General features: G+C 36.6%; 1 protein-coding gene across 1 annotated transcript in view; it reads right to left on the bottom strand.

The window, feature by feature from the left end:
* LOC105288825 (protein unc-13 homolog C) overlaps positions 1–6,704 on the bottom strand; it is a gene marked incomplete at its 3' end in the record, with an annotated part of 460,652 nt that overhangs the window by 224,726 nt on the left and 229,222 nt on the right. The gene's annotated exons all lie outside the window — the stretch shown is intronic.

Here is a 6,704-nt window from a genome sequence, read left to right as displayed (position 1 = left end):
ATCTGCTGTCATTCCTATTCAGTATACTTTTTATGTTATACATTATATATTTATTTCTACAAGTTCTATTTCAGTCTTAATAGCTTCTATATCTTCACTCTTCTTTTTTTTTCCCCCCCTCATGTGGTGCTTTTTGCACTGACTTTTCCATGGCTCTCTTTGAGTGGTTGTTTTGAATGATTGGCATTAGTGAGGGAAGGAGATGGTGTGGAAAGAGCATTTCATGTGGTAACCGAAGATAAAGACATGAGTCCTGGTTTTTTATTTTACTTGTTAGATGAATTCTTTAGCAACAATCTGTTGACCTCCCTGAGCTTTAGTTTTCTCATTTGTAAAATGACAGCAACAATGATGACATAATGCTTTTTAAGGTAGATGTGAAGTATAATACATGTGACAGGAGTTGAGATCCAGTAAATAGCTATACAAATATCAGTCCCTATAATTATGATGGTACTTGCGATAATTTAGGTTTTGTTTTTCTTCCTAAACATTAATATTTCTTCAACAATGTGCTTACGTACCTAGAACTTCTTTTGCTCAGCCTTTTAGTATTATCGTGCTTTAAACATCCTCTATCTATAGATAGGCAACTATTCTACTGTCAAGCCCCAAAAAGATGGCAGCACCAAAAAGAACTGCTCATTCTTCCCTAACTGCCTAGGATGGACCCTCCCTAGCTGATATTAGCCTCAGCACTCTCTCTCCTCCAATTATAATGAAAGCTCTATAAGAGCTTTCATATTTACCTCAGTGTCTGTAACATCTAGAAGAGTGCCTCATACATAAATTTTTATTGCATGAGTTATTTCTCTAAAGATTGGTGGAGCTGGTACTGGGGGAAAAAAATTACCCAGGGAGCTGGATTTTACATTTTATAGTTCTGGGTCAGTAGAGATCTGCAAACTTTGTTTGGCTAGAAATAATAATAATGTGTTGATAATTTTTCTACCTTCAATATGGTTGGTCTACACATAAGGTATATCCAAAGCCTAGGGGAATGAATCAAACAGAAGTTGATTGGTGTTGTGGTGTTTGGATCTTGAAAATGCTTGATAGACCAATGGTTACAATGCCCTTACCAGATACATTCCACTAGGGGCAAACTGCTTCAACCTACAGGCCCAAGTGAGTCACCAGCAGACCACCAGAACTTCCCTATTTTCCTTTCCTCACACGAAGCAAAATTGATGGGTTTAAGATGTTCCAATCACAGCCTGGCTAATAACACATAACTTGTATGGTTTATTTCATAAAGATGAATTGAAGTATTTGGCTGAAAATGCGAAGATGCTTCCTGGCAGCAAACTGAGAATGCTAGAGATGGGAGACACATGAACATAGGGCCAAGGCTATAATGAACCACATGCAAGCTAACGACTGGTGATCAGGAATCAGACCAGAGTACAGAAGAGAGAGGGAAGAGTAAAGAAGAAAAAGGGAGGAACGGAGGGGCAGTGACAAATATGAATGAATGAATGAATGAATGAATGAATGAATGAATGAGAGGGAGAGGGAAAGGGAGGGAGAGAGAGGGGGAGGGAGGGGGGACAGGCAGACAGCTTGACAGTGAGAAAGAAAATATAATGGAGAGGTAGACAAATAGATACAGATGAACAAATGGTCAGAGAAAAATAAAGAGAGGGATAAAAGGGCATAATAATGTCTTCCCTTGGGAGTTCTTGTCATTTGGCTTTTCCTGTAAGGGCTTTCTGTGTCCATATAACAAAATTTGTTCCATCCTAATTCCTTTCCTATAAACCAGTTTAAATGTGGGGTTTCTCATTTTTTTCCCAGCAAGAGGGATCCCTACAGAATGGCTCTCATTCCCCTAAAGGCTTGCTCTTGTAATCAAACTGCTTCCTAAAAATTTGGGGGATTTCGTTTGAATTCTATTCGATCCTCAGTTTAAAACTAAGTAAAGTACATCTTTACTTACACCTTGGCCTACAGAATATCACAGTGCTATCTCCAAGGATCTGTCCTGATCTGAAATTTCGTGGTTGACTGTGAATCAAGTCTATTTGGTGACCCTAAGTTCATACTTCGTTGAAATCAGTCCAGATCTCTTTTCACACCTGTTTCTTCTCCTTATTGCAAAGCCTTCTGTTTTTGGTATGAAGCATTGATGAAGTTAATGCTATTCTACTGGCACTGCTATGTGGATCGGCAATGACTCTAATTTACTAAATAAAAGGTAGTATTGGTTATGCTATCTCACAACACAGACAATGATTAGTCAACAAATTTCCAATCCCATGAAGTATGACTAAACTCCTTCATGCTTTAAACAATTGTGGGAACTTCTTGACAAAAGGCTTCCTGATGCTGATACCATCTTGTAAGCTAGATTGGACAACTGAGAAAACATTCCTTTCCCACACAGCCCTGGAGAAGCCTGTGCTAGTGATTTAAGCAATACATCAAATCCTTGATTACATTCAGGCTGTCATTTTAAAATATTAATCTGCTGTGCTATGAAGATGTTTTAGTTTAATTGTGCTATTTAAATAAGCTATCTCCTATAAAGCTTAGTTTATGCTTAGTTTATACTCAGCCTTGGGCTGGGCAGCACATGGCCTGGTGGAGAGCCGTGGGGCACTCTGCGTGCCATGCATCTGGGTAGCTATGAACTGAACGTGGCTGCCATATGCTTCAAAGGGCCAAGGCAATGACAACTCTATAAATGACAGCAGTATGAGTTTCTGGTGCTCATGTGTTCACAGAGCTTTCATGTACACTACCTCTTAACAATACCTTTGAATCAAGGTAGGAAATAAACTTGTTTGCACATTTCCCCCTGTGAAACTGAGATGCAAATAAATTAAGGGGTTTCCTGGAGTTAGGAAACATATTAGATCCATTGCAGCTCTGGAACTCGTTTATAAGTTTGTAGGCCAGATTGCTTTTTGGTATGACATGAACTCACTCTTCAAGTCAGTACTTCGATGAACCCAGTACAGGGCTTTAGATATAAAAGACGCTCGGAAAATGTGGGTGGAATTTAACTGATACCCCACCAAGCAAATAGAGCTGATTGTCCAGTCAACTACATAAGTAGAATGTTTAAGCACCCTTGTATTGCCTAGTAAATAGGCATGTTCGCACTCCTACCCCAGGCAATGTGTTGACTAGACTTCTTGATTCTTAAAATAATCCCTTACTTCAATGCTTAATACCAATTTTAAAAAGATAACCAACACATGTTTGCCTTTATGACCTACATCCCTCTAAGAAGAAGTCAGCATGAACTTTTGTTTTCGTTCTAGAAATTAACAAAAAATGAAGCACCAAGAATAAACTAGAGAGTCCTCTAGAAAACATGGTATCAATATATCATAAAATGTAAGTTTCCTAACTTAAAATTTCTTACTAAAGCAGGCAGACTACACTGCCATTTTCTCTCTCGAACCCACTGGGAGAAACTTACTCCTTTTCCTCCTGAGGGAATGAAGGGTTTATGATAAGCAAAAAGTATTTCATTAACTGTAGCATAGAAAAATAAAATCAAATATCATAATTAATTATGAAATAATCAAATATACAACTTACTAGGATCATAGAGCAAGATAATAAGCACCTTAAGTTTGCATAACACTATCATTTTCAAAGCACTTTCATATACATTATCTTAATTAATCCTTATGTGATATTTTCAAAATTACATGTATTTACAAACCCTCCTAACCCTTATTTCTGTCAGGGCTTAACTGGTCATGCCTCTGATGTCTACAAACACTGTCCAGAGTGCCCCATTTTAGAATCAAACAACATTCACAGTTTTTTCAAGATGAAATTTTCAAACTTCTTTTGTTAAATCATGGTGAGAGAGGTAAAATTAAAATCGAAATTACTTAGCATTAATCTCTTGAGGGCATCAGAGTGCCATTAATGGGGGGACAATTAAGCTTTCAAACAAAAAAAAAAATTACTTCATTTGCATTTTCATCTTACCAGCTTTGTGACTGCCTGCCTTATTCAGGTCAAAAGCACTTTTCCAAGGGAAGAGTCAGGTGTAGGAAAAAATATACTTCTTTATTTCTACTTGTGTCTTATTTGTCACTTCACAACAGGCAGCTGCTTTACAGTCTTGGCTCTACTGTAACCAATCTGAGCTTCAATGTTCTCATCAGTAAAATGAGGGAGTTGAATAAAAAAATCTCTCTGATCCTTTGCCCAAGTTGAGTTCTCCATTTCTTATTACAACAATACTTTCTTTTTATAGCATCTTGTTCGCTGGTCTTCTCGGTGTCACTGTTCAGGTTGGAATTTTTTTGACATGGAAGGATTACTGCTAGGTTTGCTCTAACGTACTGAATCTCAGCACAGAGGATGGGATCGGTGATTAATGCTAATAATAATAATACGACTACAATGTTTACTGCTTAACAAATGCCATGAGATCTACAGACATCCCAACAAATGTAACTAACTTGTGAAATATGTATTACTATCCCATTTTTTCATATTAGAAGAGCTAAGCTCAGAATTTAAGTAAATTACTCCAAATGCAAACTAAAGCCATACCTTTAATAAGACATTCTATTTTCAGAATATCAGGACTCATTTTTATACTCAATTCACAGGGCAGAATTGTCAAGGTAGTGGGAGGCATGGATGAGTTCATCTGTGATATGTATGCATTTTTCTAAATCCACACATAAATTCACTATGAACTCATTTCCTCCTGCATGGGAAAACACCTGATAAAGGAAAAGAAGTTTGCAAATCTCACACCATTTTCATGGTAAAATGAGAACATGCACAGGTAGATTCAAAATAGTATTACAGGAACCAGAGATATAGAACCTCAATGAGAAGAATGGAATATTGAATTCAGGAAACTGGCAATAATAAAAATTGCTGTTGAAAATTTAGGCATTCGTTTTTGACATTCTAGAAGGAGACAAACAGAAAATAATTATGAGTGTAATTTCACTTAAAGCTAATAAATATTTCAGTAAAAAATATTGTGAAAAAATTATGCATATTATACACGTACACATACATATATAATATGTACAGTAGGATGCACTGGATTTAAATTTGAATTTCTTCTTCTTTGCAATAATGTTGTTCAAAAAAAAAAATAGATATATTGTTATTGCCAGTATAGATGCATCCTATTAAAAGGAAAATGGAGGCGCACAGTAAAATAAATTATATGAAAACTGCCAATTAGAATATAGATAGTTCATATTTTAAGTATTCCAATATACTCTTCTGTGTACTTGCTCCCATAAACTGTATGCGGCTTTCTACAGCTTGTTTCTGGCGGAAACAAGCACTAATTCTGACCTGAAATGAGTACGGAGCACTGTCACATCTAATTCTTCTGGATGGGCCTTGTCTTGGTCTTGCCTCACATACATGCACTTATTCATCTGATTTCTCAAAGGAGACTCTTTGCAGGATTAAAAAATTAGAATAAATATTTGTGCTACTGCATTTCTTTGGATGGATGTTTTATTTCACAGTTGCAACTGGCAACCTATGGATCAAATACCTGCAGAAATTGTGTGTGTTGTTTGATAAGCCCTGTGTTGGCTTTCATACATTTTGTTTTATCAAGTAAATTCGTATTTCCAAACTTTCTATTCTAGTCAAGAGGGAGTAAAAGGGGGTAGAGATTCTTCTCACATGAAAAATCAAAAAATGAACAGAATATATCAAACAATGGTTTTCAATATACTGAAGATCTGCCAGTGAACAACAGTGATCCCAAGGAGATACAAAACTAATAAGGTGAGTCTCGTGATTACTTCAGCTTACTGGCTTGAGGGAGTTTACAGGCCACTGTGCAAGAGGAAGGAACTCAGGTAGAGTCCTTTGGACTCTGAGTTAAAAAGAGCTGAAAATCTGAGAAGAACAAGGCAGCTACAGATCACAGGGCAAAAAGAAGGGAGTTGAACAGAAGGAAAACTCCAGCAATTGCAGAGAGTTCCTCTTGAACAATCAGCTGAGTAATGATAAATGCATGTGATAAAACTACCCAAGGCCAGGTTAAGAGCCACTGGAAGGGATTACATATAACAGTATGTTATATGTACTACCCAAAGCCAGAAACTACCCAAAGCACTACCCAAAGCCAGAAACAGTGCTTGTCTCTATGGGGCTGACTAGAAAACATTATCATTCATGAGTCAGTAGACACAGCACACGGAAGAATCTTGTTTCAGTATAGAGGAATAATTAGCCTGAAGTTGAACACTGTCTCATTCCCACTTAACAAAATTCAAAAGCGAGATCCAAAGAACCAAACTATTTCTGTGTAACTTAACTGTATCCTAGAACAAAGCTCAAGAATACTTATAGTATGCCAAAAATATTAAGCAACCATCAAGGTAATATTTACAATGTCTGTCATCCAATATAAAGTTACTAGGCATAGAACAGAAAAATATGACAGATAATGAAAAATTTATTAATCAAAACTTACTAAGAGGAAACACAGATGTTAGAATTGGCAGTCAAGGACAACAAAACAATTATTATACGTTTTGCATGCATTTGAAAAGTTAAGTAGAAAAAGATAATGTCAAGAGAATGAGAAGACAAGCCATAGATGAGAAGAAAATATTCTCAAAAGGCACATGTGATGTAGGACTGTTACCCAAAATATTCAAAGAATTCTTAAAACTCAACCGTGAGAAAACAACCTGATTAAAAATGGGCCAAAAACCTTAACAGACATCTCACCAAAC

This window comes from Pteropus vampyrus, unplaced genomic scaffold (genome assembly GCF_000151845.1).
Source record: "Pteropus vampyrus isolate Shadow unplaced genomic scaffold, Pvam_2.0 Scaffold19, whole genome shotgun sequence".
Taxonomy (NCBI): domain Eukaryota; kingdom Metazoa; phylum Chordata; class Mammalia; order Chiroptera; family Pteropodidae; genus Pteropus; species Pteropus vampyrus.
Note: the sequence above shows the minus strand (reverse complement) of the source record. Positions and strands in the feature narration are given on the sequence as shown.